The 13,538-nt window shown below is 41.8% G+C and overlaps 1 protein-coding gene across 2 annotated transcripts in view; it reads left to right on the top strand.

Moving 5' to 3' along the window:
- Positions 1-13,538, top strand: part of MCOLN2 (mucolipin TRP cation channel 2) — a 56,985-nt gene that overhangs the window by 4,664 nt on the left and 38,783 nt on the right. The window lies entirely within an intron of this gene.

The following is a 13,538-nucleotide window of genomic DNA, read 5'->3' as shown; positions in this document are numbered from 1 at the left end:
CTTTCTTTCCTCTTTCCTCCTTGACTTCCTTTTATTGGAAGTCCCACAGCATCAGCTATCTGGATCCATTCCTCTGCCTCCCTCTCTCTCTCAGCACAAATCATGAGAAAATCAGTTCATTATAGGAATTGGAGTGGAAGAAAAAAAAACGGATGTATATTGTTGGGATTTTTCTGAAGCCTTCTGCCAGGTTGCCCTGTGACATTCACTCCCTGGGCCAGCCTGGTCATTGCTGTAAACACAGTGAAATTTAGTCTCTGCCTGACTTCCCCACTTTCTATCTCCCACACAAACATCAGGCAGAGAAATACTGGATTACCTGGCATGTGTTATTAGATTCCTTTTTTACATAACTTGTTTTAACTCATGATAACTCAAGAATCCATATGTTAATCACCAAAAATCAAGAAAATATGGAGGACTTAAAGAAATTTGAGATTATATGTGACACTACGGCAAAAGAGTGCCAAGATTTTTTTTTCCTTTCTGGTTTATGCACTTCTAGACTTGAAAAATGGAGTCTCAATATATTTATTTCGTAACTTAAAAGAATTAACAATATGCATAGACATCTTTAGGTCAATACAATGTTGCCAGTAGGGTTACAGTGAACATTTTTGTAGTCATCTTTTTGACCGGCACTTGTTCTAAAAAACTCATACCCCCTTTGAAAACACATTTTGAAGTTCACTCAGTTTTAAGCATTTGTTGTGCAAATCCACAGAGGTTTGATTCCTAGATCACAGATACTCTTCTGGATACTGAGCCTGAGTGCCCTTCACAGATGTACATTTCCATCAATACAGGCTTGTTCTCAGTTTTGGTAAATGAAACTTAAGATAGATTTTCACCAGTCTGGCTGTTAGTACATTTTCGTTGCTGTTCAATTTTCACTGTCATGTTCAGATCCTTGGCCTGTTATTACACTAGGTTGTCTTTTTTTTCTTCTCATAACTTGGAGCTGTCTACAGATAATAGGTCATAAACTTCTGGCTGTTTCAATAGATTGCAGACTTTTTCCCCGTTCTGTCTTTTAACGTTTCAAAATCTTAAATGTTTGTGTTAAGATCTGTCAGTCTTTTTCATTGGCTTCTGACATTGGCTTGTGTCATCCTTAGAAAAGTATGTCAAATCATATTTTAAAAAATCTCTCTTAGGCTTCGACCGATTTTATTTTTTAAATGTGTCTAAGTTTTACTTTTGCACTTGGATTCCAGGAGGATTCTCATTTTCTCTCTCCCCAGTGGATTCCAAGTTTTCATGATAACAATTCACTGAAAAGTTGATTCTTTGGAAAGACTTCGGGAATATTAATTGAAACAAAATAGGGTTTCTCTCAGCAAACCAGGCAACTAAATTACCTAAAACACTCTCACATGTCTTGGCCGAGCAAGCCTTTTCAGTATAATTTTAATTCAAAATTTCCTATCAGTGTTTTAGACTCTATATCATTGTTGTTATATTGTTTTTATTATGTTTGTTGCTGTTGTCATTATTATTATTTCATCTTAACAGGTACTGGCCAACACAACGTTCATATAGTCAAGGTTGTTGTCTCATTCATTGACCCATTTCTTTTTCCTAAAAATTAGTCATCGAACACCTGTTATGTGTTAGGTGCTCTGCCGTATGCTGGGGGATGTAGTGATGACCAAGACCTGGCCTTCAAGAAGTTCTCTTGCAGAGAAGACCAATAAAGAATGTGATCTCAATCATAAAGGAAATTAAGTGCTGAGACAGGCAGTAGGGAAGGATGAGAAGGAGCCAGATGTACAGAGAGTTGGGGGCATAGCAGTAAGACAGGTGAAACAGCAGATGCAAATGGCCAGATCAGGGACTGTTTCAGAGCCAGGAAAGAGGATGTGGAGGAGAGTGGGTATGGGAAGGAGGGGGCAGGAGACTTTTAGGCAATAATAGGAGGGTTGGATTTTAGTTTGAAAGCAGGGGGAAGCCACTATGGAGTTTTAAGCAGGGCAGTGATATCTGACTTGTGCTTTTAACGTTACCCCCCAGGGGTGCCTGGGTGGCTCAGTCAGCTGAGCGTGGGGCTCTTGATTTCAGCTCAGGTCATGATCCCAGAGTCAGGGGATGGAGCCCCACATCCGGCTCTGTGCTGAGCATGGAGCCTGCTTGAGATTCTCTTTCTCCCTTTGCCCCTCCCCTCTTGAGATTCTCTTTCTCCCTTTGCCCCTCCCCTCATTCTCTTTCTCTAAAATACAAAAATTAAATAAAAATAAAAATAACTTTAAAAAAACCATTACCTCTAAGGCTGCAGTGGATAGAGGGAGGTGGGACCAACCCATGATATGCTTTGAAGGAAGACTTGATCAATTGGATGTGTGGATTGAGGAAAAGGAGAAGTCAAATTATGGCTCTGGAGCAAAGTTCCTATACTTTACTACACATTAGAATTACCTGGAAAGCTTATCACAAATCTTGATACTTAGCTCATAACTGAACACCAGTTAGATCCTAATATCTAGGGGCTGGAAGCAAGGTGCTGAAACCTTTTAAAAGTCCCCAAATGGGGGTGCCTGGGCGGCTCAGTCAGTTAAGCGTTGGACTTTGGCTCAGGTCATGATCTCACAGTTTATGGGTTCGAGCCCCGTGTCAGACTCTGTGCTGACAACTCAGAGCCTGGACCCTGCCTCGGATTCTGTCTCCCTGTCTTTTTCTGCCCCTCCCCTGTTCATGCTCTGTCTCTTTCTCTTAGTAATAAACAAACATTAAAAATTTTTAAATAAATAATTGTCCCCAAATGCTTCTAGTGTGCAGCCAAGGTGGAAAATCACTGATAGGGGGAGTGGTTACAGCTGAAACATCTGGATAAATGTGTGTAATCACTGTGCTGAGCAGATGGGTGGAGAAGGGGGTGGGGGTTGGTGTGAGAAATCTATTAGACGTGTGGGTGGAGTTTCAAGGAAAAGGTTGGATAAGGGAGTCTGTTCAAGAGAGAGATTTGCTGGAGTTGCAGATGTGAAAGTCCACATCATGTGGGTAGTATTTAAAGCCACAGGACTGGGTCTTGAGAAAGGAGGACAGAGGATAGAAACGCCCTGGACTGTGTCCTGAGGCTCTCTGGCACCCGAAGTCCGATGGAAGAGGAGCCAGCAAAGGAGGCTGAGAAATGCCCAGTGAGGTAGGCAGAAGAACCAGGGGAGTGGGATGTCCTAGAAGCAGAGGGAAGAGGTTGCCCCGGGGTTGTACTGGTCAGCGGTATCAAAGGCAGCCCAGCCACTAAGCTGCAGCCTGAGAAGTGACCATTGGCACCTGCAGCCGGAGAGGGTTCACTGGGGAATAACAAATGGAAACTAAGGGTTTGCTCTAAAGAGTCTGAAGACCCTGAGGAAAAGAAATGTTGGATTCATCCCATCAGATAGCTTTACTTGTTTTTTCCTTCTCATTTTAATAACATGACCATTTAGAAGTCTCCCGAATTTATGGACTAGGATTCTGTTGTCGGCCAAATTATCACACATTTCTAAATAAGAGAAATTGTATTTGAAATACTAGTTTATTTGAACATGACATTTTTTTCCCCTTCATTCCTGACTATCTTCCAGGCTGTTACTCCTTTTATTTAAAAATGTTTTATTTATTTGTTGTGGGGAGGGAGGGGCAGAGAGAGAGAGGGAGACAGGATCCCAAGCGGGCTCCTCACTGCCAGCACAGAGCCAGATGTGGGGCTCGAACCCATGAACCATGAGGTCATGACCTGAGCTGAAGTCAGATGCTCAACCGACTGAGCCACCCAGGCGATTACTCCTTAAGAAATATTTAATTCAGGGTTCAAGAAGGAACACTGGACAGGGGGGTCAGTAAATTGGATTCTTTTGGGGGCAGGTTGCAACCTGAGGGCACCTTAATCGCCTCATTCATAAAATAAGGAGATGGGAACAGATCATCTGCAAGGTAGAGGATTTCAAACTGGGTGCACATTTGAATAACCTGGGGAGCTTTTTAAAAGCCCCAGTGCCTGGGCCGCACCCACGCCAATTAGGCCAGAATCTCTGTGGATGGAGGCTGGGCTTCAGTGTTCTTCAGGTGCCCCAGGTGACTCAGTGTGTAGCTGAGTTTGCAAACAGTGGCCCTAAGTTCTTCTCTAGCTCTAATATTGAAGTAGTCTATTCTTGGGTCTTAATACATTCCCAACCCTCAACAAACTCAGGAAAAAGGGAAGACTGGATACCAGGTAGGCAATTAGCAGTGTCTGTCAAAGGAGGTCTCAAAATTTACCTTCTGGGCTTCCTTTCACAGCATGGGACTGATGGATACTCTCCATAAAAATGAGGGAGCAAAGGAATTCCAGGAAATGTGGATTCCAATTTGGGAAGGAGGTGAGGGGAATTTCCAAGTTGATGGCCCTGAACAGGAATTAGGAAGCAACCAGTGTAAGTTGGAGCAGGAGGATGAGGCTCCAGGAACGATGAGAAGAAAGAACTGGGAGAAGAAAGAATTTGACGAGTTGCCCAACTTGTTTGATTACCTTGAAGGGAGCTGGCAGATTCAGCCAGAGTTTGGTGATGGAATCCCAGCTGGTCTGTTGAAAACTGAGCAAATGGGGAAAAGGGGCAATTAACTCCAAAAGCTTTTTCTTACAAGGAGGAATATAAAAATCACAGTGTACTAGTGGCTCAACTGTGAAACACATTTGCATATTCACTTCAAAAATTCTGAGTATCCAAAAGCTTTATTAAAATTTTATTGAGATGATGAGTGGGGAGGGGACAGGTGTATGCTTGCTGGTGGGTGGGGGACAGATGTAAGAGCTAAAATCATCTTTTCCATGGGAGGATGTAGATTGATAATATCTAAAAGAGAAATAAATAGTGGGGCAGCATTATTTAGAAATATTAAAGTAAATAACTGAAAAGAAACATAAAAGAATTTGCCTCTAAGGAGCAGAAATCAGGGGTGGGTTTGTTACATAGTTCCTTTAAAATTATGTAGATGAGGGGTGCCTGGGTGGCTCAGTCGGTTAAGCGTCCGACTTCGTATATAGAATAAATGCAAAGGAAGCCATAAGTGGGATTTAGGCAATATTGACATGATACAGTTTATACTTTAAAAAGCCCACCCTGTGCATCAATCTGATATTGTATCTCTGGATGGGATGTCGTATGAAGTATACAATGTCATCTATGATATATTCCAGGCAAAAATGTTTAACTTGAGTCTATCAAACCTTTGCATCTAACAAACAACTTGGCATCATGATCTCACCTTTGGTGAGCTGGAGCCCCGCGTTGGGCTCTGTGCTGACAGCTCAGAGCCTGGAGCCTGCTTCAGATTCGGTCTCCCTCTTTCTCTGCCCTTCTCCTGCTCACACTCTCTCTTTCTCAAAAATAAATAAACATTAAAACAATAAAATAAAATTATGTAGATGATTAAGTTTGGCGGGGGAAAGATGACATTGGGGAGGTAGGTGGGACCAGACAATGCAGAGCTATATAGATGTACTTACTGTTACCTGTGCTAAGGGTACAGGAAGGATAGATTTGGGAAGTGGTTCACCTGCTTCTGCGGTCCCATCCTGTGTGACTAGTAAGAGATCGTTGTGAATTAGGAAAAACGTTCTGTTCTAGTGCCACTGCATCAAAACAGGATACCTCAACAGGGATGTCTTTCAGGATCTTGGGGAACAAACACCAGTTTCTCCCAAGCTAAGGAGTTTGTAATATCAGCAGTGGTAACACAAGAACATCCACATCTATGGTGGTGGTGTGGTTGGAGCTCTGAAACACTGGAGAAGTAGTCCCAAATATTTTTTTTTAATGTTTATTTATTTTTGAGACAGAGAGAGACAGAGCATGAGCAGGTGAGGGGCAGAGAGAGAGGGAGACACAGAATCTGAAACAGGCTCCAGGCTCCGAGCTGTCAGCACAGAGCCAGACGCGGGGCTCGAACTCACGAACTGTGAGATCATGACTTGAGCCGACATCGGACGCTTAACCCATGGAGCCACCCAGGCACCCCTCCAAATATTTTTGACAATTTCCCCCATCAGTTAAAAGAACATCCCCCCTCTCTGAATGTATGTTTGTATATTGTTTGTAGAACCATATTCTATGAAACAGGTAAAGCGAACATTTTAAAGGGTGAGATAGGATATTAAAATAAATTGCTAGGGGCGCCTGGGTGGCGCAGTCGGTTAAGCGTCCGACTTCAGCCAGGTCACGATCTCGCGGTCCGGGAGTTCGAGCCCCGCGTCAGGCTCTGGGCTGATGGCTCAGAGCCTGGAGCCTGCCTCCGATTCTGTGTCTCCCTCTCTCTCTGCCCCTCCCCCGTTCATGCTCTGTCTCTCTCTGTCCCCAAAATAAATAAACGTTGAAAAAAAATTTTTTTTTAATAAAAAATAAAATAAACTGCTAAATGCAGTGCTTTACATCATTATGACTTCATAGTGTCATTACCTAATAACTTGGGGTATAACACATACATTTAACAATAGTAGCTTTGGCCAATATTTTGAATAGTTTTCTTGATAAATCTGTTTCTTTTTTCCAACTTCTTTTCAGATCATATTTGTTTTTGAAAACATTTTTTAATGTTTATTTATTTTTGAGAGAGTGCGCAAATGGGGGAAGGGCAGAGAGAGAGGGAGACACAGAATCTAAAGCAGACTCTCGGCTCTGGGCTGTCAGCACAGAGCCTGACGCTGGGCTTTTGAACCTTGAGATCCCTGAGATCATGACCTGAGCTGAAGTCGGACGCTTCACTGACTAAGCCACCTAGGCACCCCTTTCATCTTTTTTGAACTCATGGAAAACAAAGTTTATATTAGGAGAGTATTTGTGTCTTCATTTTCTTGATGCTAATATAGGCCCTCATTGGTTCCAGTGAGTCTCATTTTTTTTGTAAGAATCTTTATGTCTCTTGCCCACCTTGTGAGGGTTGACTAAACTGGATAATATACTCCAAAAATGCTTAAATGGGCTCACCTAAACCTTAAGTGGTAGGAATATGCTGAAAACCAGTGAGGCCACCAACATCAACCCCCTACTTTGGGATCTTGCTTTCTCCCCCCCCCCCCCACCCCCGCCCAGGTTGCCTTGCATACCTACGTGAAACACAGGCATTCTGGCCAAGTGAGGGCAGCTTGGGTATGATACATAATAATCCATATGATAAAACTCATAAATTTAGCGGTGCCTGGGTGGTTCAGTCGGTTAAGCGTCCGACTTTGGCTCAGGTTATGATCTCACAGTTTGTGAGTTCGAGCCCCATATAGGGCTCTGTGCTGTCAGTACAGAGCCCGCTTTGGATCCTCTGATCCCCTTTCTCTCTCTCTGCCCCTCCCTGACTTGTTCTCTCTCTCTTTCTCTGTCTCAAAAATAAAATGTGTAAAATTGTAAATCTTCTCTCTTTGCTAGGTTAATACAGTTAGTATTAAAATGTGTAAAATTGTAAATCTTAACTTCTCTCTTTGCTAGGTTAATACAGTTAGTAGCCCTAACCCTTTCTTCTCACATACCAGTGAATAGTCCCTTGTGTGCACGCACCCCTCTTTGGAGGCCACTGTAATAGAAAACAATCTTTCATACCTCTTTTTGAGTAGGGTAAGGGTCATGCAAACTGAAAAACTAGCGGCCTGGGCTGGTTAGCTTATTTGCTGAGCCGATCGTGGTAATGGGAACAAGGTACCATCACTGAACTTTGTGTGTGTATTTTTCTGAGGCAAAGGCCAAGAGCCTTCACGGGTTCTCACACGGGGTTATGACCCCAGCGAGGTTAAGAATTGCTGGTACCTTGTTTTCTTTTGCTTTTTGAAAAAACTTCAAGCTTCCATAGACTTTCTTAGTCATTGATTTGTTAAAGCTGGAATTGCCCTCGGACACATGATAGCCTTAAAATTAGGGGACATCACACAGTCTTGAGCATCTGAGGGAAGAGTAGCTTTTCTTAGTATAACAGACGGGAGCTTTGATGTGCTTCTTCTCTGACTTCTCACCCGTAGCACTAAGACTCAGGCTTCTTTCTCTCCTGAGTCCTCTTTAGTTTTCCATTCTAGCCCATCGTGTGGGTGAATTTCCATTCTATTCTAGATTTTGTCTTTATGCTCACCAATATGGTGCTTTTTTCCTCTGCTATTTTGGTCTCTAACAGTGCCACTTATTAAGCTTAAATAATCCAGATCGTGCATTTCCTATAGTTTAGTGAAACATAAATAATTCATGAGTCATGATTACTCTTATTTATTTCATGCAATTTCACTTTCACAAACCCACAGTTGGTGGGTCAGAGTGCGATCTTCACTGATTTCTCTTCCTTGACTGATTTCATGGTGCAATTTCTCGTCCCCTGCATTGCGTTATGAGTTATGAGTCCCACTCTCTGTCCTTTTCTCAACCTGTTGCTGATTTTCATCATTTGTGATAGAGCTTGCAGTGTTTTTCCTGCTGACTTAACTCTTGCTTGGACAGTTGTGATCGCGGCTTCAGGCTTCCTGTACCAAACACCCAGCCTGAGCAGAGGAGGGTGTTGGATGATTAAGTGGCAAATGCAGGGATGTTTTGGTCTTGTGATATTGTCTTGCCTCTTTTGTGTTTTTAGTTTTCCTTCTTTTTCACTTGCATTGGTTGTTTGTTTGACACCATTATATTTCTGTTATAGGATGTCCAGTTGTATCTGAGTGTGTATTTAATACCCTTCACCGAACAGGGAACTAGGGCAGATCTACAAATTGGGAAGAGGGGTGCAAGAAAAAGCTCTCAGAAAAGTAAAGTTTAGAAAGCTTGTACATTTACATTATTCTTGAGATTCTAGAATTTTTAAGCCAAAATATCATCACCTTTTCTTCCAAACTTCAGATGTTATTTCTAAACCTAAGTTGGACTTATTTTTTTTTAAGTTTATTTATTTATTTTGAGAGAGAAAGAGAGAAACAGACCATGCGAGCTGGGGAGGGACAGAGAGAGAGAGAGAGAGAGAGAGAGAGAGAGAATATCCCAAGCAGGCTCCATGCCGCCAGCACAGACCTGGATCCGGGGCTTGATCTCACGAACTGTGAGACCACGACCTGAGCCAAAATCAAGAGTCAGACATTCAACTGACTAAGCCACCCAGGAGCCCCAAGTTGGACTTACTAAAAACAGCCATCTCATCCTGTAACTTTATTATTCACATTAATTTTTTTTTCTGTATTTCTATCATTCTATCCTCTGTTGATTACATTTGGCTAGTACTGCTCTTTATTTCACCAGGTGGCTCAGTATGCCTGAGGGGGAAGTTCTTCATGCTAGCGTTTTCATTTTTCTTTTTATCCTTCACATTGCTAGGAGTCTTACAACTGCTCTGTAAGCAAAAAACTTCTGGATGGGTGGAGTAATGTCAATAATTTAACACAATAAGTGATTCTGATGTTTGTTATCTCTCTCTCTTTTTTTTTTTTTTTTTTTTTTTTTTTTCTGCCTGTGACTTATTTTCTTAATAAGGTTTCTTAGGATAATGTTAAAGTCAGTTACCATTTTTTGAACATTTAATGGCCATGTAGTCAAAGAAACCAGCAGCTGAAAGATTTGTTTGAAGCCACTTGAAGCAATTGGGGCACTGTGTTCTCTCTGTTCCCGGGGTGCTCAATGGAGATTTCACTTACAGCAGGGAACACATTTTATGGTACTTGTATGTGTTCATCTCTTTCCCTTCCATGGAACTGAGCTCTTGGAAGGCAGGAAAATGTCTCTGGCAGAGCTGGGCCCACAAGGCGTTCAGCGAGTATTTGACCTAATGCCCTGTGTTTCACACCACTGTTTTCAAGAAGACCACATCTTTCATCAGCATGGTGTTTCTCACACTAGAGGCCAGGGGTGTATGTGGGAGAGGAGTTTCCATGCCTTCTTCTGAGGGTTTATCACAACTTTTCAGATGCCCCTTTTCGTTTAATTAAATGAAAAACAAATGACTGTGAATCATCAGGATGAATACGTTACCAACATGGTTCTGCTAAAGCAATGGTGGTTAACTCTAAATTCAGCACTGCTCAGACAGGCCCGTGAAAACTTCTTCTGGTGTGTTCCAGGGGTCTGAAGGTTCATGGTGGAGGATGAGCTGTCAGGATACCACTTTCTTCTTGGAAATGCCTCCCTCAGTGCTCTTTGTCAGGCATCCCTGTGGCACTTACCCCTCTGTGTGTTATGATGGATTTCCCTCTGGCTCTGTGTCCCCCTCTTCCAGAGTTAGCCCATTTCCACAGTGCTTTCACACTATGGTGCAACACTCACTGAGCTATGGGATAACCTGGGAATACGCGTTCATAAGTCTTTCTCTCTTACTGGACACTGAACATCAGCAGTTCGGGGAACCTCTCCAGCTTTGAGTCCCGAGTACCCAGCTCTCCCAGCACAGTGCATGGTAAGGTGGTCAGATCGAGTCCCGAGGTAACTAGAATGGATGCAGGCAAACACATTTTAAAGGTCTCCTCATTCTTTTGAGATGAGACTCATGTGGTCATTGATTCTTCATTGCTGAAAGTATTTTTTGGTTTCCCCAAGTTGGTCTTAGAGGTATTTGTACCTAATCTTGTCTTTTAATATGCTGAGCATGAGTCTTCTAACCCGTGTCTGATTCTGATATACTTGGCTCTGTTTCAGCTCCCTGTTTCTTTTTCTTTCTTTCTTTCTTTTTTAAACATTTTTATTTATTTTTGAGACACAGAGTCAGAATGAGCATGAGCAGGGGAGAGGGAGACGCAGAATCCGAAGCAGGCTTCAGGCTCTGAGCTGTCAGTGCAGAACCCGACGTGGAGCTCAGACTCATGGACCCTGAGATCATGACCTGAGCCACAGTCGGACGCCCAAATGACTGAGCCACCCAGGAACCCCTCTGCTCCCTGTTTCTAAGTAGGCTGTTCCATATTGCTTGGTTTCCTCATGTGCTTGGTTATGTCTTACTCCCAGCTGATGGATGTGTTTTCCAAGTTATTTGTTAGAGTGCCCAAGTCCTAGGATGAACCTCCGGAGAAGTCTGTGTGAGTTTGCTGGGAGACGGAGGGCAGTTTCAGTCTGAAACCAAGCAAGCTTGGTTTGATGTTCTCTGGCTCATCCAGGTGTGAGTCTCAAAGGGCTGTGTTGTGGACATCATTTCTCAGGATGGGCCCGTTTCTTAAATTTCCTTTTCTTTTATTTGAAACTACTTTGGCCTTTTCTGTAGTGCTCTAAGCTTGGGGACAGGTAGTTTTAATGCTAGTTATCTTTCTGATAAGGTGGTAGCACTTTGAGACCCCTGTCTACATCTGAGGAGGATCTCCTAGCAGGTGTTGGATGGATTTTGGGCCTTGAATCCTGGCTCCTTCACTCCCCTTTCACAGGGCTGCAGACTGAGGCCTCAGTACATGTGCCCGCACTTCTCCAGGTTCCCCCCAAGACTAGACCAGGCGTTCCTTGCTCTTAAAAACGTTTAAGTGTTCTGAGAACCATTTTACAAGTCTGCAGGTTTAGAAACTTTATTACAAGTTTTTTTAAATTTAAATATATTTGACATATATCACTGTACAAATTTCAGGTGTTCAGCATGTTGATTTGTTGCATGTATATATTGTAATATAATGGCCACCATAGCAATAGTTAGCTCCTCTGTCCCTCACAGAATTATCATTTCTTTAAAAAAAAAAAATTTTTTTTTTTACATTTATTTATTTTTAAGGGACAGAGAGAGACAGAGCACAAGTGCGGGAGGGGCAGAGAGAGAAGGAGACACAGAATCCGAAGCAGGCTCCAGACTCTGAGCTGTCAGCACAGAGCCCCATGCAGGGCTCGAACTCACAAACTGCGAGATCATGACCTGAGCCGAAGTCGGACGGTTAACTGACTGAGCCACCCAGGCGCCCCTATCATTTCTTTTTTGTGGTGGGAATAATTTGAAGATCTAGTCTGTTAGCAAGTTTGATGTTTATAATACAGCATTACTGTTTATATTCACTATATCATGCGTTAGATCTCTAGGACTTATTGTTTTACTTCTAATTCTTCAGTCTGTTACAGGTACTTCCTCTAACTTCCCACACCCCCCAAAAGAAATATGTATTTTATCCAGCATCTGACTTCTCTCTCTTCTTTTTCTTTCCCTTTCTTTCTAACGTCCTTCTTCCTCCCCTTCCTTTCTTTTTCCTTTCCCCTTTCTTACATTCTTCCTCCTTCTTTTCCTTCCTTCCTTCCTTCCTTTTTTCCCTTCCTTCTGCCCAGCAGGTGAATTATGAATAACCTAGCCTACTATTTCTGGAAATAGAAGGTCTAAAAATCAATTTAAAAATAGAAAATTATTAACTGAGTATAAGCCTTAAATGGTCTTAATATAAGCCTTAAAATAGTCTTTCCTTTTTAGTCTTCTTTAAAACTTGTTAATTGGGATAGATAATGTAGATCTGAAGTCAGTATAAAAATAGGTCATTCAGATATTTCAGGTGAAAAGATGCCCGCAAATGACCCCCAATTATAGAAACTTCCCTAGAGGTGAGTACCTTGAGTGATTGGCTGAACTTAGTAAAATTTATTCATTAATTTACCATCAAGACACTTCCTGTTGTGAGAAGCAGAAGTCTAACTTAAACTAGCTTAAGCCCCAAAGAGTATTTGTTAGCTCAAATTGAAAGTCTTGAGATGAATGGCTTCAGGTACAGCTGGATCAAGGAACTCAAGTATTGCCATTAGGCTTAGTGTCTATCTTTTGTCTGTTCTGTGTTAGCTTCATTTTCTGACTTGCTCTCTTATGATGGCAAGGTGGCTTTCACAGACTCCAGACTCATAGCCTTTGCTTTAAGTCTATGATCTGCAAACTTTGTTGATTATATATCCAATGGTAAAAGTTAAGCACATGTTCTCCATGTGTTTATGTTTATTTATAAATTATATGCCATTATATACCACTGTTATTCCATGTTGTATTAATTATTAGTAGAGTTCAGTTTTGTTTTTTTTTTTAAGGTAAAGAATAAAATAGGGGCACCTGGCTGGCTCAGTAGAGCATATGACTCTTGATCTCAGGGTAGTGAGTTTGAGCCGCACGTTGGGTGTAGAGTTTATGTAAAATAAAAGATTAAAGTATAAAACACATTTTAAAAAAGAAAGAATAAAATAGAAGTACTAATACTTTCTATACTGCCAGTGGATTGTTTCGCACGCCCCAATTCGACAACGACTTAGTGGAAGGATGGCGTTTCTCCCATCAGATATAATCACAGTCTTGTGACCATAACTCATTGGTTCTTTTTGCCCTAGCTTGAGTCACATGCCCATTTCTGAGTCCACTGTCCTCAAAATAGTAAAAGAAAACTTTACTAATGTAAGGTGACACAAATAATTGACTAGGCATAAACAGATACTATTTTAACTTTTTAAAGGTATCTACATTTTGAATCTTATACTCACTGCTATATAATCAAAAGAAGGGGCATAATCATTGAGTACAGCATTATAGAACAAAGATTCTCTATTTTCATGGCAATATAATTCCATTAGTCTTTGCTGAATTTCTGTGGTTTCATACCTGGAGTATCATGAAACTATCCCATCTAGTTTTTGTTAGTATTCCAGTGACAGGTGAAT

Source organism: Acinonyx jubatus, chromosome C1 (genome assembly GCF_027475565.1).
Source record: "Acinonyx jubatus isolate Ajub_Pintada_27869175 chromosome C1, VMU_Ajub_asm_v1.0, whole genome shotgun sequence".
Classification (NCBI taxonomy): domain Eukaryota; kingdom Metazoa; phylum Chordata; class Mammalia; order Carnivora; family Felidae; genus Acinonyx; species Acinonyx jubatus.
The sequence above is the reverse complement of the archived record's forward strand: the minus strand, read 5'-3'. Positions and strand labels throughout refer to the sequence as shown.